The 19,969-nt window shown below is 31.8% G+C and overlaps 2 long non-coding RNA genes across 4 annotated transcripts in view; one reads left to right on the forward strand and one right to left on the reverse strand.

Moving 5' to 3' along the window:
- LOC107196771 overlaps positions 1–19,969 on the forward strand; it is a 153,345-nt gene that overhangs the window by 104,998 nt on the left and 28,378 nt on the right. The window contains exon 2 of one of the 2 annotated variants that reach the window (XR_003044404.1): positions 2,557–2,662. The exons of the other annotated variant lie outside the window; for it this stretch is intronic. This is a non-coding gene — a long non-coding RNA (uncharacterized LOC107196771). The remainder of the gene's footprint in view (positions 1–2,556; positions 2,663–19,969) is intronic. 2 annotated transcript variants of the gene reach the window in all.
- LOC107196770 overlaps positions 1–19,969 on the reverse strand; it is a 64,166-nt gene that overhangs the window by 9,361 nt on the left and 34,836 nt on the right. The gene's annotated exons all lie outside the window — the stretch shown is intronic.

A 19,969-nucleotide genomic window follows, 5' to 3' on the forward strand; every position in this document is an offset into this window, starting at 1 on the left:
CATAGATGGTAACTCGCTAACTCCAAAGAACACCAATGTGAAAAACTGTAGCCAGGAACCAAAACTAGGAATATTCTCTCTCTAAAACTCATGCATTTTCCATTATACCATGCTAGTTCTAGTGGAATTTTTTTGTGAACTCTTTCATAATAGAGCCTTGTAGAATGTGTGTGTGGGGTGTGTGTGTGTGTGTGCATGTGTATCTGAACTGGGGTCCAATTCAGACTTTGATATTTGCAAGTTGTGTGACTTTAAGTAAGTTACATGGCTTACTTGAGGTCTATTCTTTTTTGTATAAGAGGATAATGATTTTATTCAGATTAAATGGTTGTTTAAAGATTAAATGAGGTAACATATAGAATTTCTAACACACATGAGGGAATATACACATATTATGAAGAAGGAATACCTATGCCTTGCTTTGTATGTGTATGTATGTAAATGTATATAAATGTATCTGTGTGTATGTGTATATATAATAGAGAAAGAGAAAAAGGAGGCTGAGCAAAGCATTTTTTCAGTTGATTCTAATGAAAATTTACAGGCATTTTTAATTCTATTTTCTGCAAATGTAAAATAAATTGAGAGCTCAGATAAAAATCTGTAAAAATGACATTCATTTTTCCAAACATTCTTTTTTTTTTAATATAGCCTTCTTAAAAGTTTAGCCTTCTTAAAATTGCAACATAGTGGATTTGACTAGAATGCTTCTATTTTATTTCTATTTAACCTGCATCATGTAGTGAACTACAGACATTCTACTTCTTAAAGGAGTTTTTGTTTTTAAATTGGAGCATAAAATTGTAGGAAAAATGACATCGCAAGGAATCTAATAGACTTAATTTTTTTCCTTTTAGCTTTTGTAATTACTGTAGTTCAATATTCTAGTTTGATTATGTCTCATTAAATGAATATTCTTTCTAAGTTTTTAGATAAATCTTAATCATGATTTACACATAAATTTTTCTCTTCTACTTTCTATGATTTTCTTTTTCTCATATAATTGTGTGCTTTCCTAATGCTTCTCCTACTTGAATTTTAAATAACATGTTTGAATAGTATGACATATTTTATTTTGAGTTTTGAATAAAATAAAAAGCAAACACCTGAGTAAATAAATATATATATATTTACTTATTTATATCTTGGTTTATTCCATACATTGTTTTAAGCATCTTATAATATGAATTGTGACAGTAGTGTATAAATTTATTCAGAATTATAAAATGTTTCTATTTAGTGTGTGAAATAACTGTATTTTATGGATGGTCACAAGCAATTGTGAACTTATGAACTATCCTGGCCTAATTATTCATGGATGGTGTGCTAGCTTTTATCCATACCATTTTTCTTTTTCAGAAAATGCTTGACTATTGCTAAATTCAGTGCAGTCATCTTAATTTAATTTTTAAAATGTACATAAACTCTATTATGAGGCAAAATTTTATTATCAAAATTTTACCATATCATGAGTTAAATATATATTAATCATTTACAGCAGTCCACCAGAGTGTACATCAGTCAAATGCAGAATTGATGATTAAATTGTGTGACAATAGCTGGCTGCATTGTCTCTCCTGAAAGATAAGACTCAGCAGACACATCTCATAAGACCATATTTTAATAATGAGATTTTTATTTTGCTATGCTATCACTTATTATAGCCATTAATTAAATATTTTATTCTAAGTTAAGACATATTACTTGGATTTTCTAGATCACTCTGGAGAAAATGTTATATATTTTAATCTATTCATTTAAAATTTTGTTTTCTTGGAAATAATAATAATAATGCAAGGCAATTATAAACACAAAATGTGTAAATGCCCTTTCAAGTAAGATTATTAGTATTTCTCTTTTGTACAACATTGTATTGTCCTATAACTTTCTAATTATAGTATAAGTTAAGCTTATAAAGATTAAAGAAAATCTTACTAAATTTTAATTATGATTTGAAGTCAACATGTTTGGAAAAAAATTAAATAAATTGCTATTTTATTTAAGTAATAATTAAAAGGTCTTTCCCTGATTTAAGCTCCTGTTTATAATTAATCTGAAGTAGTAAGATGATAAGTTATAGAACGAAAACAAGCCCTCTTAATATACTTGGGTTCCCTTCCTAGATATCCATGGAATATTAATATATACTGGTCAACAAAATTTTCTACTAGTTTCGGTTTTATAAATTTTGATTTTGTTATTTTAATTTTATAAAATCCCTAAACCTCCATAATAATGCTATGCTTGGCCTCATTCACGCAGGGCCAAGTGTATTTGTATTTGTATATACATATATAATTTTTCTAAGCCATATTTGAGAGGAAGGGGTAGAGTCTTTACTAATAAAATGTGAAATTCTATGTTAAATGCAGAAATAGACTGATGAGTTATATATATAATACACTAATATATGATATATAATAATATTATACATATATATGAGATTCTTCTTTTGTGTGTATTAATATACACATATATTATATTTTATATTTGGAATATTTTATAATCTGAAGAGAGTATCAATGTCAACATAATATTATTATCCCCACTTTAAAGATGAAAATATGAAAGTATGAAGCAGAAGGAATAAGAGAATGAACAAATTCAGGACAAAGTCTGACTCAACTGTCCGTATAGCAACTTTTGTGAATCTTCATATAAAGTGAGTACTAAAATTAATCATACATGGAGATTTAATGTTTGAAAAAGATAAAAAGTAAGTAAGTCTTAGATGACCATTCTAGGCATTTGTATAAACATTTTTCTTTGTCGTCAAACCTTGCATGATCACTTGTTTGAGATATTTTTCTTCTTCTAGGAATCTAGTTACACTGTTTTTAATTTCTCAATTCAGATCCCATGGAAGACTGGGATATAAAAAAAGCAGCAATGATTTGAGAATACTGACAATATGATCGATATGTTGTATGATCTTGACCATGTTACTAGATTTCTTGAGCCTGATTCACAAGGTAGAGAGACTGGCATGGTGAGAATCAGCCTGGCTAAGTAAAAAGAAACAGAAGGTATTGTTAAAGAACATGGCATCTGAAATCAGGCAACTAGATTTGTATCCTGGTTCTACCACTTACCTCTTTTTTTTCAGTTCTTTCATCCAGAGAACATAATTAGTATTAGCAAATTCCCTCAGGTTTGTTATGAGAATTAGATAAGTACTGAATCAATATTTTCAATTATTGCTATTATTGTAAAGTTTGAATAAATTATATTATTACTAATTTGTTTTCTTTTACATAACATTATAAATTCTTATTTATTTATTGTATACTTATCTAATTCAACCAAGTGTATCCTTAAACTCTAGATGGCATGTGATTTTCATATTGTATTTCTCTAGGCAGGAGATTAGGACTGTCCAAACAGAGAAAGATATTGGTGGTATAAAAACAATTTAGTGAGAAAATAATTGAAGCAAAGGAGAAAATAACTAAATTGCCTGATTTTTAACAGAAATAGCCCAAAATATACTGGCACAAGGAAGATGAAGCTTATTTTTCTTTCTGTAGTGGTTCAGAGGTGAGAGGTTGAAAATAGGTCATTCAGGTGTTCAGGTTCCTTCTGTAATGTCACACCCATGGTCCTCTACTTATTGTCCTCATCCACATGCTTGAAGCTGGCTCACTGGTATCACTTTCTTATTCTGAATAAAGGAAAAAAAAATTCTCCTGTACAAGTTTTTCATCTAGAATTTGCATTCATTCAGATCTCTTCTTGCTGATTAGAACTTAGACTGAGATCCATCCTTAGCTTCAAAAAAAAAAAAAAATGTTTTCTAACTAGATGTTCCTGAGTCAACTCTAAGAAGGGAGGTAAGAATAAATCCTGGAGTAAAATTTGCCATGTTACAACCCAGCTAACACTCTTAAAACCATTAAAAATTATAGTTCTTACTTTAAATTAATGTCTGAGATTGACTTCAGTTAGCATAAATTGTGCAATAAAATGAAAATACAATAAAAATGTGAAGGCAGTAACAGCAATATTTGGCATATTTATTTATTTTTCCATCAGCTTTCCTAAACTATTTTATATATATTTTTTTTATCCACTGATGAACTGATATTTTCTCAACAAACACTCAAATGTTTCACTGTAGTTGCTACAAAAGTGATTTCTAGGTCTCCAAAGTATGTGAAAATTAAACTTCAGAAGACCTTTGGTAAGTATCTTATTCTCATAACTTCCAGCTTCAAAGAACAAAACTTATTCAAGCTACCTTAATGGACTGAGTTCTATTAGGGATGCTGCAAACTCAGCAGCATCAAGACCATCGGGGTGTCATGGGAATATTGAGGGTGGATATGAAAAGTTGGCAGGGAATCTTTTCTTCCTTTCTTTGTCCTTATGTCTCTCTTTTTAATTAAATAACCTCTTAAATCTGTTCTATCTTCTCTCTACAGACTTGACTCTACTGATGATTAATAATTTATACACAATCATTAACTCTAAATTTTTAGCTCAGCTTTATCAAAATCTCACATTCTCCATATTTTCTCTTTCTTTTTTAACTGAAGAATCTGATCAGTTTGAGGTTCTTTGTTGTTATGAGACTATTTATTACAAGCATTATGATCAGGGGTAAGATAATTCAAAAGACCTATGGGAAGGTAAAGATAATTTAGTGGACTTTTACCATCCTGTCATGAATATACTTTGTACCTCTGTTCTTAGGTAAGTTTTAAGTTGTACCTACTTGTTTTAAGTTAAAAAAAAATCTAGACATACATTCTTTATCTGATGGAATTCATAGCCTATTTTTTTAAACCTTCTTTAAAACTGTGGATTTGAGAGGATGTGAATATGGAAAAAATAATGCATTGAATTATACCTGTAAAATGTATGTCTTTGCAATGTGTACACATTCGTACATTAATTTTTCTTTATATTAAAAAAATGATACATTTCGTAGGTGTACACAGCCTTTAAACATTTTTAATAAGAGCATGGTTGATTGATTATTAGGTGAGTTTTATGATTGTAGACAGGAGTTCATGAGAAAAATAACAAAATATATATTTAATTTTGATTATTTATTTAAGTAAATTTGTATATACTAATTATATACATGATACGAAAAATATCTACATTTCTTGCCGTTTATGTATTCTGCAGTATAGTGTCCACTGATTTAGTCGATAAATAAATTTCATATAAAATCTCTTTATATAACATGAGATGCATTTCCAAACTGTCTAGAGAAGAAAAGCAAAACTCTGAATAAAGTCAATAATATTGATAATTTAGGTCAAATATCTTGCTACTATAAAAAAAATATTTTGATTTTAGTGTTCTAGAATTCTTATCTTCATTTCTCTAAATAAAAATCAGATTCGTAGCCCTGCTCTAAAAATTGTTTTTATGGGAAATTTTAAAGTCAAGTTTATTTTTTTATATTTAGTTTTAGTGACAATGTCTAGTATCATACTTTACACATTCCAGTTGTTAGATAATTTGAAGAACTACTGGATGTTTTCCCATAGAGTTAACTAACTAAAAAATACAACTTATAATAAAATTTATAGCATATGAAAAATTTGACAGTTTCTGAAATGTCTTTTTCAAAGATAATAATTTGAAGCACAATGGTCACAGGTGTCTGAATTTTTCAAAACAAAATTTGTAGGGTATTATAAATATTCCCATATAGAGGAAAAATTCAGTAGATAAAGTGGCAATTGAACTAATACACATGAAAATTTATTAATTAGATGAAAGTTATTCAACAAATATATATATTAGCTATAGAATACATGTCAGTTACTAATTTAGTTGCTGGACATAGAGCAATGACCAAAAGTAAAATTCCCTGATCTCATGGAACTCATTTATTTTAGACAATAAATATGGTCAACAACTATATATCTATAATTGTTATGCACCCTATGGTGGTGATAGGTGCTTTATAAAAAATATAGACTACTAGAATTATGAGTGAACAGGACAGCAATTTTAGATAAAAAAGTAGTCATTTGGCATAGATCTAATTGAAATGAAGAAAAAAATTATAGAGATATGTGAGCTGATAAATGCTGAATCATCAAAAATATCTCACCAGAATAACTTGGTCAAAGTCAGGTTTATTACCTACTAAAGTAAAGGAGAGATTTAGAATGAGAATTGTTTAGAAGGGCAAGATAAGGATGGAAATTTTATACATATATATAAAATATTATATATATGGGCTCAGGTATAGGCTCAACTAGTTTAAGACACATCTTAAAATGCAAGAATCTAATTGTGATTAAGCAAAGTTTCTAATTTAATAGTTTAAGATTGGAGGACACAGCAAAGTGATAGAGTCTTGAAGCAAATTGATAAGTGAATAGTTGTCTGATGAGTGAGATTTTTCTCCAATGGGCAACCTACTATCTTAAAAAGTTTGCTAAAATTATTAACATATTGTACAAATGAACTGGGTTTCAGGAATGTCCTGAATCAAACTATAAAGAGTAAAATATAACTTTATCTTTCTGGAAATTTTTTTCTAGACTGAAGAGTTAAGATGTTTACATCTGTCAAATTTTCAGTCATGGTTACACGTTACTGGATGCAGATGGTTTCAGTTTTTAGCAAGAAAATTATTTCAGGCAGATTGAACATAAGTGCAGGGACAATAAAAAGTAAATAAAGCAAATTTATAGTAGCACAAGAGGTTTCTCTCTAATGCTTAGCATAACCTTATACGTAAGAACTCAGTAGAATTTTAAATGTCCTGAGTCTTTCTTGTCAGGAAAATGGCCCTGGGCCTTTTCTTATGTCTAATGCCCTATTGAAGAAACAGCTTGCCAAATGGTAAAGAACAGAGAACGAAATGTATCAGCTATTGCATTCCTAACACATCTTCTATTCTTTGATATTATAAATCTTTATTCCTATATTTACCTGTGAAGCAAGATGTTGTGATTGCAAAAGACAATCCCAGACTCCTAGAAAATAGCATATTTCATATGTCTTTTGTTTTCTAGCTAGCAGAGGAGAGTTTGTACCACAAATTTTAACTAATCAGTAAATAGTGATCAAAGGGGATAATGATTTTGAGTGAATGACTTCAGAACACAAAAATGAAAGCAGATATTAACAATAAAAACAAAAACAGTACAACTTATGTACCAAAGAAATCTTTGGATTTTTCATAGCCTAGAAGTTTCTGAATTCCCTTCCTTGATTGTACTCTAGCATTTGGATGTCAAACCCGCCAACCACCTTAAGCTAGGACTCACCTCTGCAAAAATGGATAGTCTACTTCCTTTTATTTAATTAATAGTTGAACCCATAGTAGTAAAATAAACCTGATCTCCCATGGTTTGAGAAGTTTGTTAGTTAAGTAGTAAGGTGGTGATCTAATTATAATTAGTAGCCCAGTTTTAAAGAATGAAAGAAATATAGAATAAAATGGTTTGGAAGCCACAAAATGTGGATTATAGTGAAAACGAGATGAAAGTGATAAATATTAGAAATGAATCGAAGCTTAACAATCAAAGACCTAGGAATAAATAACAGACAGTAACAGAAATAGGATGATATAGGGTAGAGAATTATGATAGCCTGAATTTTAGTGGCACATAAATTATTTTTCTTAAAATTTTGTTAAGTTAAAAAATTGGTGTCACTGATAATTGAGTATAAATTTCCAAGTCAGTGTCACCTTGAATTTCATTCAGAGGTTTAAAATTTTGTTATTGCCTTCTATATTTTATAGGGAAGAAGCTCTAAATGTTGGCATGAACAGACGAGCAATAAAAGTTTTAAGGCTTTGAACAATGCATGTCATATCAGCCTTTTAAGTTACTATAGAATCAGATGGGTGCTTTTAAAAATGTTTCCTGCATTAAAAACTATTTGGAAATAACCTTAAGTGTTTTAACCGAACATAAATGCTGCTTTTGGAGGCAGCATACTTCTTAGTATTAAAAAGAAAACAGAGTAGAAAACGTTTATTGATGAGAATAAATAAATAAATATACTTGTGAGTTTCTTTTGGATATCATCTTTAAGAAAGAGAGAGGATAAAAGCAAAATAATATCAGAATCTAACTCACCAAATTTCATAAGTTATAAGCTAAAATTTTTGTGTTTACATACACAATGTGGTAGTTTTTAAATTAATTTTCTTCATGGAAAAGGATAGAGAAAAATATGCATTCATATGCAAATCAGTGAAGAGAAGACTGTTAGAAAAGATGATGAGTGTTTCTTGCCCTCAGGAAGCAGAAGTGTAGATTGTAAAGTGGTTTATTCAGTGTAAAACATTTCTTCCAGTGATCCTTGTATCATCTCACTTTGGTCCTTAACTAATTCAGCTGAAATTTCTATGAATTTTCTTATTCAGAGTTTATTATGAGTAATTGTTTAAGACAAAACTTAGGTTTTTTTTTTTCTGAGTTAATATGAGAATGGATTTCAGTAACAAATATGATACGTTTTCACATGAATTACTCTGGGGGTGAATTTTTTACAAACATTACAAAGTAAATTAATTAAAATTAGTTTCTTTGTCATTCTTACCATTTTTTGTTCTTATTTTTCTCTTTCTGCTTTTTCCTCTGTTTTTCTCTCTCTCCCTTTCACCCTTCATCCTTTCTCTCTTTCTTTTTCTCCTTCCTTCCATCTTATAATGGTACACTATTGCTTGATCGTACATAGGGTATTCCTATAGTATAGAGCCGAATAAAATCCTTGGCAAGCTTTTCTTTGGGACACTGAAAGTTTGGGCTTATTCTGACATGCATTTCATTTTCTGGGAGTCACAGTCTATCCAAGTATATGCTCCATTTCTTCCGTGATTCTGTCTTTAATGTGTCTTTAGCATAAACATGGCTAACATACCAGTGTATCAAATATCTCAATTTCTGCCCATCTGTCACCTTTCAGGCCTCTATCCACTAATCTTTGCAGGCTCTATTATGAAGACACAGGGCTTCACTTTGAGTTGGCCTTCTTGGCTGTGTGCTCATGAGAAACTGCTTCCTTCACGTGTTCTGTAGGCCACTGCTAAACCATACAGCTTCCATCATCCAGAATTTACCCCACCATCAAAAAAAATTGTGTCACGTGATATCTTCCCAACAGTTATCAAAATCTTGAACTTATTTTAAGAAGGAGAATTTTAATTAATGAGTTACATTCAGTTGAAAATAAATATTTTATTTAATACATGGTGCATATAATGGATATAAGGCACATAAATATCAATAATTTGTTTTTAGATCTTCTATTTTCAATGAACCTCTTCCTTCTCACCACCCTCTAACCCTCCCCTCATGGGAAAATTAGTGGATTTTTTAAGTAGTTGAATTTCTCCAGGAAACTTGTTTGGAAGTTAAAGAACTTGAAAAGTCATCTAAATAAATCAAACAATGGTCTATTTTTACTTAATTATTTTTATATTAGGAGTTTTCATGCACAACATGGGTTTTTTGTTTGTTTGTTTGTTTTTGTTTTTTTATGACCAAGCTGAGGCCCTTACCTGTATTTATGCTCTTTGATACTGTTTTCCCATACTACTCAGGACTTTGCTACGTGATTTGCTTTGACAAATGGGACAGTAGCCAATGTGGCACAAGGATAGGCTTGAAACAGTACATATTCACTGGACTCTGCCCCTTTCTTCTCTATTTGAGGTTCTTCCAGTAATAAGACTAAGTATCCTGCTAACGGATGAGAGATGATATTGAAGAGAAATGATCTGTCTCAGTTCAGAACCTATCTCCTATATCCTTTTTAATCTTTTCCCCTAAAATGACTATACGTTAATGCTCTAAGGCATCCAGTGTACGTAATACATTAGTTTTTTCATATGTATTTAACATGGTATTAGTTGTATGTCACCTTTGGGATAATTTAAAAATACACAAATATTTTTCTGTGATCTGTGGTCCAGATCAAAAATTTTAGTCGACAAAGCATCGTTGCTTAGAAAATCTGGTAACTGACTGCAGATACACAAATGAGCTCAGCTGGTACTGGAAGACTGTTTAGTAAAGCCCTGGTCAAACTGCCAACACTCAGAATCATGAGATAAATACTTTGTTATTATGTTAAGTTTGTGGTGGTTTATTGTGCAGTTTTAAATAATTGATACAAGCAAGAATTTGAAATGGTTAGCTATGTAACAGAGTGAAATGCTTGGCATTTCTGGCTCCATCTTATTTAAGCTTGTTTTGTTCTCATTGCATTCAGGTTAATAGCTTCTTGCATAAAGACATGCTAATAATTAGGGGAATTCTGTTTGTGGTTTGAGTTTTACAAAAACAGTCCCTTATCAGAAGGTGCCTCTTCTGGGGAGATAAGGGAAGTACATATTTTTCAGTGATTTTCAGGAACCTCATGATGGGACTCACATCAACTTGAGTTAACAGACTAAAATCAAAAGAAGTTTCACAGCCTTCTTTGGACCCCTTCTGGCACCCAGATATCCACAGTCGTCAATCATTGCTTGCCTCTCCCATTTCCCCTTCCCTTGACAAAAAAGAAGCCTGAACTCTGTACTTTTAAAAGATGGATTTGAGGCACCACTAGGTCTCCCATTTTCTTACTTGGTGCCTTCTCAATCAATAAAGCTTTTCTTACTCCAAACTCCGAGATTGTGAGTTTTGAACTTTCGAAGCATAGGGCACACAGATTTTAGACCAATAACAGTTACTGGTGATTAAATGAATCAAATTGCTTGTTATAGACACAACGACATTCTTTTTTCATCATTTTATCCCTATGTTGATGATTACATATTCAATACTATTACATAATATATACTGAGCAATTGGCCTAATAAGATTTACAGATCATCATATTTCCACATAACCATCCCCTTTACAATATTTCCTCATTCAATTTTTATATCTTTATTTTATTTCATCGACCATTATATCAAAGTCATTTTGAAAGATCTTAATTAAACACAAAAGAACTTGCTAAATTAAAGGTAATCAAATTATGACATGTGTGTGCATAAATAATTAGAAACTTTAATTTTCAAAAATAAAAATATTTAAAATATGAATATTGTATAGAATAGTATAACAGATTCTAGAATATATTTAAAACATGTTGCAAAAATTAACAAAACAGTAAGTTAGAAATACTTGGTCTTTAAAAATTTTTTATTGAATTCAACATTTATTTTCCTCTGTAATGCTTAATATTTTATTTTTCTTGATTATATATGTAAATGCAATCCAATTTTTAAAAATGAAATTGTATGTATTTAAGGCACACAACATACTGTTTTGATGTCCATATATATATTGAAATGATTATTACAGTCAAGCTAGATAACATATTTGTCTTTTCACATAGTTACTTTTTGTGTGTGTATGTGTGGTGAGAGCATCTGGAATCTACTTAGCTGATGATTATAGTTAATAATACTGTATTGTATACTGGGAATTTGCTAAAGTGACTTGATCTTAAGACAGTAAGAAGAATGCAAGTATACCATTTTCATTGAATTAAACTTTGTGTGTCGATTACAGAATCCCTGTGAATAAATTATTCATATGAATTGGAAGCAATTTAGTACTCCATCATGAAAGTTACAAAGACTATAACTTAATATATCCTTGGAAGGAAATAATCTCAACCAAGTTTGTTTAAAATATATTTAGCATTTTGTTTATAAGGTACTTAAATATTACTAAAAAATTACAATTAAATATAGGCTACCATATTTGTCAATTCAACATGTAAAAATAAGTTAATAACAATAATAAATAAAAATGTGAATAAAGAAATAGATAGAAAAAGACATTGAGATTTTAAAGATGATAACCAAAAACAAGCTAATGAAGGCAGTAAGATTGTTATTTGGGGGATACTATAATGACAGATTCAACTGAGAAAAAAATACAAGTGGAAAAACTAGGTCAATGACAGATTTGCCAACTGTCTTGTTCTAAATGATTTTGGTAAAACACTTTCTTCTTATTTTCATCTTTTAAATTCTTTTTTCCTTTTTGATATATATATATATATTAAATTACAGTTGTCATACAATATTATATTAGTTTTGAGTGTACAACATAGTGATTGACCATTTATATAACTTACAAAGTTAATATCTGACCCCATGCATAGTTATTATACTATTATTGGCTCTATTTCCTATGCTATACTTTATGTACCATGACTATTTTGTAACTACCAATTTAAACTTAATATTCCCTTTGCCTTTTCACGCTTCTCCTCAATCCTGCTCCTATCTGAGAACCATCAAAATGTTCTTTGTATCTATGAGTTTGTATCTATGAGTTTTGTTTGTTTGCTCATTTTGTTTTTAGATTCCACCTGTAAGTAAATCATAAGATATTTGTCTTCCTTTGTCTGACTTACTCTACTCAGCAAATACCCTCTATGCCCATCCATGTTGTTGAAGATGACAAGATTTTATTATTTATGGCTGAGTAATTAATATTCCATTGTATATACATACCACCTCTTTATCGATTTGTCCATTGATAGACACTCAGGTTGTCTCCATATCTTGACTATTGTAAATAATGCCGCAATGAATATATAAATTTACAGGTCTCTTTAAAGTAGTATTTTGGGTTTCTTCAGATAAATATCGGGAAGTGGATTACTGGGTCCTTCTTTTTTCTTGCTATAACCTTTGTTTGAAAGTCTATTTTGTCTAGTATAAGAATTGTTACCCCAGCTTTTTGTTTATTTTCATTTTTATGAAATATCTTTTTCCATCCTTTTATTTTCAATCTGTGAGTCTTTTGATCTAAAGTGAGCCTCTTGTGGGCAGAATATGTAGTAGTCTTATTTTCTTATCTATTCAGCCTTCCTGCGTCTTTATTTGGAGTATTTAATCCATTTACTTTTTAAGTAATTGTTTATAAATATGTAGTTATTGCCATTTTATTATTAATATTTTTTATCTTTCTTTTTCTTTTTTTTTTTCTTCTTCATAAAGAAGTCCCTCTAACATTTCTTATAATACTGGTCTGGTAGTGATAGTTCCTTTAGCTTTTTCTTGTCTGAAAAGCTCTTTATCTGCCCTTTGATTTTAAATGATAGCTTTGCTGGGTAGAGTAATCTTGGTTGTAGGTCCTTGCTTTTTATCACTTTGAGTATTTCCTACGAATCTCTTCTGACCTGCAGAGTTTACTGTGAGAAAAGAGCTGACAGTCATAGGAGAGTTCTTTTGTAGGTAATGAACTGCTTTTCTCTTGCCGTTTTTAAGAGTCTCTCTTTGTCTTTAACCTTTGGTATTTTAATTGTGATGTTTCTTGGTATGGGCCTCATTAGGTTCATCTTATTTGGGACTCTCTGTGCTTCCTGGGCTTGTATGTCTATTTCATTCTCTAAGTTAGGGAAGTTTTTTGTCATTGTTTTTTTCAGATAGGTTTTCAATTCCTTCTCTCTCTCTTCTCCTTCTGATACCTCTGTGATGTGAATGTTGGTATTCTTGATGTTGTCTCAGAGGCCTGTTAAACTATCCACATTGTTTTAGATTCTTTTTTCTTATTGCTGTGCTGATTGGGTGTTTCCTGCTACCTTATCTTTTAAGTTGATCATTCGATCCTCTGTTTCATTTAATCTACTAAAGATTCTCTCTACTATATTCTTCATTTTGTTTATTGTATTCTTCATTTCTGGCTGGTCTTTTTTTATATTTTCTATCTTCATTTTTATGTTTTCTATTTTTTTGTTGAAATTCTCATTGAGATCATTGAGCATCCTTATAACCAATGTTTTTAAATCTGTATATGTTCGATTATTTGTCTCTTTTCTTTCTTTCTTTTTTTTTTCAATTGGAAAATGTTTTTTGACTCTCCATTTTGTATGCCTCCATGCATTTGTTTCTATTTATTAGGTAGGCTGCTATATTTCTGGGTCTTTGTAGAGTAGCCTTATGTAGTAAGTGTCCTGTGGGGCTCAATGGAACAGTATCCTTGGTCACCCGAGCCAGGTACTCCAGGTGTGTCCCTTGTATGGGTTGCATATACCTTACTGCTGTAGTTGAGCCTTGGTTACTCTTTGCATGCCAATAAGATGGATTGACCCTCAGCTGATTGATTGGATGGACTGGTCATGACTGTAGTAGAAGAACTATTGTGTCAGGGCTGATCCTATGAAGCAGAATTCTCTTTACCAGGGCTCTGATGTTGGTCCAAGTCTGTCCTTTATGTGTGTAATTCTCCAGTGTGTCCCCAGGTGGTGTTCTGGCTTGATCCAAAGCCAGCTACTGGGCATGCTGGTCCCAGGGCCTTCTGGGTGAGGCCTCATTGCAAGCCAAGTTAATCTGCAGTCTGTGCCTTGCCTAGGATCACCCAGCATGAACCACCAAGCAATTTTCAGATGGCTGCCACTTGCACTGAGCTTGGAGGTGCCTTGAAAGGACAAGCCATGAACTGAGGCAACTGTTGCTAGTGCTGAGCTTGGGGCTGCTCAGCAAGAAGTTCGGGGCATGCTGAGGCCAGATGCTGCTTATTTGGGTTTTGTGAACCTTTTAGATATTTTAGGACAGTCTGCAGCCTGAGCCAAGACAGGCCATTTGTATGGAAAAGCCACTAAAAGTGACTTGAATGGGCCTGAAGTTGGGGGGGGGGGCAAGGTCTCATGCAATCATTAGGGTGGAGTGAACAGTGTTAGCTAGATTAATGGAGGCTTAGATATGGCAGCAACTTGGTCTGCACACCGGGAGTGGGTATAGCTCAACAAAGAAACTATGGGTTATGCCACTACTTTCCTCTGGGAGAAAGCTTCTCCTTTAGCCTTCACCCTGAAGCCAGACAATTTAATTTCTCCTTGTATATTCCTAGTGCCTTTCATGCTGCTGCCCCAGCACTGGAGCTCAGAGTGAGAGTTCATCAGCCAGTAAGTTTGTTGGCAGACCCTTTAAGAATCAGTGGCCCTCAGTCTCACTTATCCACAATCTCTGTTGGTTTTCACAGCCAGAAGTTGTGGGGACTTCTCTTCCTGGCACTGGAACCAAGGGCTAGGGATCCTGGTGTGGGGCAGGGACCCATCAGTCCTCTGGATGGACCTCACAGCTGAGCTGTCCCTCCCAATTTTTAAGTGCCACACATGGGTATGGAGACTGTGTCTTCACCCCTCCTACAAGTCTAGAGGTGGCCTCTTCTGTGTGTTCCCAATTGTAGGACTTCTGTTCAGCTGAACTTCAGGCAATTCTCAACGATAGTTGTTTCGTAGTTTAGTTGTAATTTTGATGTGGTCGTGAAGGGAGGCAAGCACAGCCTTTACCTACTTTGCTGTCTTGATCAGAAAATCTCCTTTTATTCTTTTACAATTTTCTCTTTTTGACCCTTCAGCATATTGTTTTATTCTTTTATACCTTTTTTAAATAACTCAACACAATTTCAATGGCCAATTTCTTGTAGGTCTTAATAAAAGGCTTACCAAAGTGCATAAAAAGAAACACATGCCTGGGGTTCTCCAGAAGAAATCAATGAAAATGTTCAAGGATTTAGTAAGAGGGATCTCTAAGTGACAATTTTCTCTAAGAGTCTAGAACTGCAAATATATTAACATTTTTCCAGAAAATGGCTTTGTGCCAAGTAGTAGAGAAAGGAATGTAGCAAACGGTTATTTAGAGGAGAGAGGGAGTTCTTTAGTATTCTTCTCTGTTTTCTAGCCTCAGAAACCCCGTGATAAATATGCTGAGTCTACCAATGTGAGGCCCAAAAATTAATTAAAACTATATTTAATTAAAATCTATTACATGGAATTATATTTCTAGATAATTTAGCCAATTGTTCACGGGTTAGCAAAATAGTTTATGCCAGTCTTCACTAATTCACACAAGTAAATTGGTTTATATAAGTATATTTACCACCAGGTAAGAGGGAGGAAGGGAAGGAATAAAAGGAGGAAAGAAGGAAAATGAGAGAAGAGATTTGTTTGTATGGATTTAAAAGGCAGAGAATTAAGTAGTGGCAACTCTGCCCCTAGTTCACTCTAACTCTTTCTCAAAGGTGTGTCTTTCTTAAAGGACCACATGATCTCCCTTAGTCTGAAACAGGTAGATGCCATGTAAGCTACTCCTCTTGGACCACAGCATAATTTACAATATCCTCATGTTCAGTTATTCACCCATAAAAGAAGGTAAATTTGATGAGCCATGACTTTCTTCCATATCTAGGGATCAGCAGTCTTGTGTTTTCCTGCCCCCAAATCTCTAACTTCTCATCAATAGGAGGAGCTTAATCATCTGGTGTGGTTCATCTCTCCCGGAGTGATAAGTCAGAAAGGTATTACATTGGATTACAAACAACTTGCTCTTAAAATTGGAGGCCAGATAATTATTGGCTCCATTACTGTATTTTACTGAGCAGTTTATTAACACTAAGAATTAAACTAATTCTGTGGTTAGGTTAGAGATAGCCAGTGAAGAATTATGGCTTTATTTTATTTTCTTATCTGATCATACCAAATTTGGAAAAGTAGCTTGACTTTGCATTACTTTCTCATCTTTAAATGAGGTTAACAATAGTAACAACTTTACAAAGTTGTAAGCTTTAAATGAATTAATACAAGTAGAAATCTTAGAATGTTGACTTGATAGTACTTTAAATATTGGCTATGATTATCATCATGCACATTATCATTGTTATCACTGTTATATTTTATATTATGCTTATACCGTTCCTCATCACAAAAGTAACTAAGATTGGAACTTCAATTTTAGGGACTTCAGATCTCTTCGGTCTTTGTTAATGATCTACACTTTTTGCAGATATTTGTTTCTGGAATGAGGTGAGGAACCACAAATTCAAGGAGCACAGTTATTGTGTCTGTTTGCTCTTCCAAGAATTTTGTTTAGTTAACTCTGAAGTGAAGCCCAGAATTCTACAATATTGGCAGAATTATAGATGATCCTGATACAGGTTGTAAGCTGGCCTTGCTTTTAGAAAATGATTCTAGAATTAGTTTAAAATTTTGTTTACTCATTCTTTCATTTATTTACTAATTCATTCATTCAATCATCCATTTATTCTTGGCCATATGCTTTAATGAGGCAAATTCATAATTTATATAAATTCTCTGTTTTTCAAAAAAATAATCAAATACTGCAAATTAATTTTTTCTGATGTAGTTAAGCATCATTTTTAGAGGCCCATGGGAAATAATATATTAATTTGGGTCATATTTCTATAATATTCAAGATGGACTCAATATTCATTTTTCTTATATTATATAATTTCTTTATATTTCTTTTTTTACTTTTCCAGTTAGAACTCTCAGTAATGTTTTGAAGTTATCTAAATATAGTTTATCTAAATTTTTCTTTAAATATATTCTTAGATAATTTTTGTCATAACCATTTTAAAGGGATAAATAATATTTAGATGTAAAACTAAAATATTAGTATTTTACTTCCTGTTCAAGATAAAAACAGTTAACTTTCTTGTATCTGTTTTTGAGTGGCGAAAATAGACAAGTTTTATAAGTATATTAAGATAATTAGATTACTAACCTAGGAAGAAACAAGCTAATTGGGTTGCCTGATGATTTCTATGCTGTCATACACTTCTTTTCCCCAAGGTTTTACTCTCTCACTGATAAAGTTAAGAGCTTTTGAGTGCTTGGGGTTTCTTTAGGCCCAAAACAGACTGTCTATTCCATTGTTTCTAAAACGGAGGAGGAGGTCTCAAGTTTATTCTACTATAGCAACGTCTCCACCACAGTGACATAATTATATCCTGACATGATGATGAGGAATGTTGTTATTAAACAGAGTTGAATGACCAAAAGAGAATAGACTTATCCTAACAGATCCTGGTTGTTGTTGGAGGGAATGTAGAGGAAAAGAAATAACATATCCATGGTGTGGTGAAAGCAAAAAATGTTTAAGAGTAATGCAGAACTATAATCTCCATTTTTCTTTTTATGAATCATACCAGCATGCTATAAATCCACCTATGTCAGTAAATATGTACTATTCCTAAAATAGTTTTGTAGAAAAAACTGGAGTCCTTGCTAGCATGATGATTTCTATGCTTCTCAGGGTTGTGAAATAACCAAACCCAACCTTGTTTTCATTGAAAACAAAGGAAAAAACAAATATTTTGTATTGGGGTTAATAGTCTTTTACTCTCTATTTCTGTGGTTTTCTAAAGCATTCATTTATTTATCAATAAACATTTTCTGCATATCTCCCAAATGCCAATAATGCTGTCACGTGTGGGATAGACTGAGGAACAAGACTGAAGGTAAAGATCCATTAGTTTATTTGATAATTCACCAAGTACATTAGTAAGAACATGTTAGTAATATACATATTTTTAGCTAAATTTGTTAATTCAAAATTGAAACTGGTTATCTGAAGACTAAGGAAAACTAGGCAAAACAAAATAAGTTTTGGTCTGTCCAAAATCCAAAGCAAGTTGATGATATAAGAGTATCATATGATAAATGTTACAGTTTTACTAAATTCCTATATTTATTTTTAAATATTTCCTCTATACCAAGTACATATGTCTATGACTATCTCTAGATACCTTCAAAATCAGCTCATATTTTTATCTATGCAATTTTATTTTTTATTAACTACTGCATAGTTTTTCCATCACATTTTACTTTTTGCTTTTTCTCCTGGGACTACTCTTTTCTAAATATTACTTATTTTGATATTCTATCTCACTGTTAGCATAGACCAAGACATTTTGGTGTCATTCTGTTTTAAAGTACATCAACAATTAATTTTGTACTCATTAATTTAATAAAATGGTTACTGTCTTGTTTTGCCTACTGATATTTCCTGGTTTGTTTTAAAGTTCTTAGGAAAGGAATCTAGCAAAATCGGATCTACCTCCTTTGTTTTTTCTCAGGAGCTGTTTGACCTTGAATGATATTAAAGCTATACAGACCAACAGTCACATGTATAATAAACACATTTTACAATAGATGAAACTAAACTCTAGAGTGATTAGTTACTGGTTTGATTGTGAAAATACTGGTTCTAAAATCTGGATCTTCTAATTCTAATAAGGTGTCTTCATCTATAGAAATCTAAATTAAAAAAAAATTAAACTTCTAAAATGTAATAATTTTTTATTATATATGTTTTAGTGTTATCTCTAATATCTGAATATTTTATAATTATTTAATTTTCCACCTAATTCCCAGTGACTACAAAAGTGCAGAGCAAATACTATGGAGAAAATTAATAAGTTAGGATTGATAGGTTAATTGACTTTGAGATACTTTGCCTTTTTTAAAATTAAGGTGACATTGGTTAATAAAATTATATAGGTTTCAAGGGTACAATTCAATAATACATTATATATATATTATGCTGTGCATTCACCATCCAAACTCATATCTCCTTTCATCACCATATATTTGATTTCCTTTACCCTTATCCACCTTCCTTCCTCCTCACTTTCCCTCTGGTAACCACTAAACTATTACCTGTGTCTATGAGTTTTTGTTTAATTTCACTTATATGGTCTTATTATTTTTGACCCAAAATTCAGTAAGTCAAAGTCATGAAATCATGCAATCTTCTACCCCCAGTGCCTCTACCCCATGGTACCTACTCAATAACATATTTCCAACAAATACTGATTGAGCACCTATACTGTATCAGGCACTCCAGAGAGAAATAATAAAAAGAAAAAATAATAATAAAAAAAACACTGCCCTGCTCTAATGAAATTCATAGTCTTTCAAAATAGATAGATTTTAGTCAAATAAACACACTCAAATCCCTCCCTCAACACACAAACACACAGACATGGACAGGCACACACATGCACAACAGGACACAGATGATATTTAACTAGATTAAATGTTTACAAGATGCATACGGTGAATCAGTGAAATAATAGGGGTATACACATCTAAGAGTTGACAGAGTGAGTAAAGAAGATAAAAATTAGTTGTTGAATAGACACTTGTGGTCATTTATAAAGAGGTACAGAATTTATTTAGGTGCTACTGACTGAAAAGAGAACTCTTGGAGAGAACCAGATTAAGA

This window comes from Pteropus alecto, unplaced genomic scaffold, assembly GCF_000325575.1.
Source record: "Pteropus alecto unplaced genomic scaffold, ASM32557v1 scaffold7, whole genome shotgun sequence".
In the NCBI taxonomy this organism is placed as follows: Eukaryota; Metazoa; Chordata; class Mammalia; order Chiroptera; family Pteropodidae; genus Pteropus; species Pteropus alecto.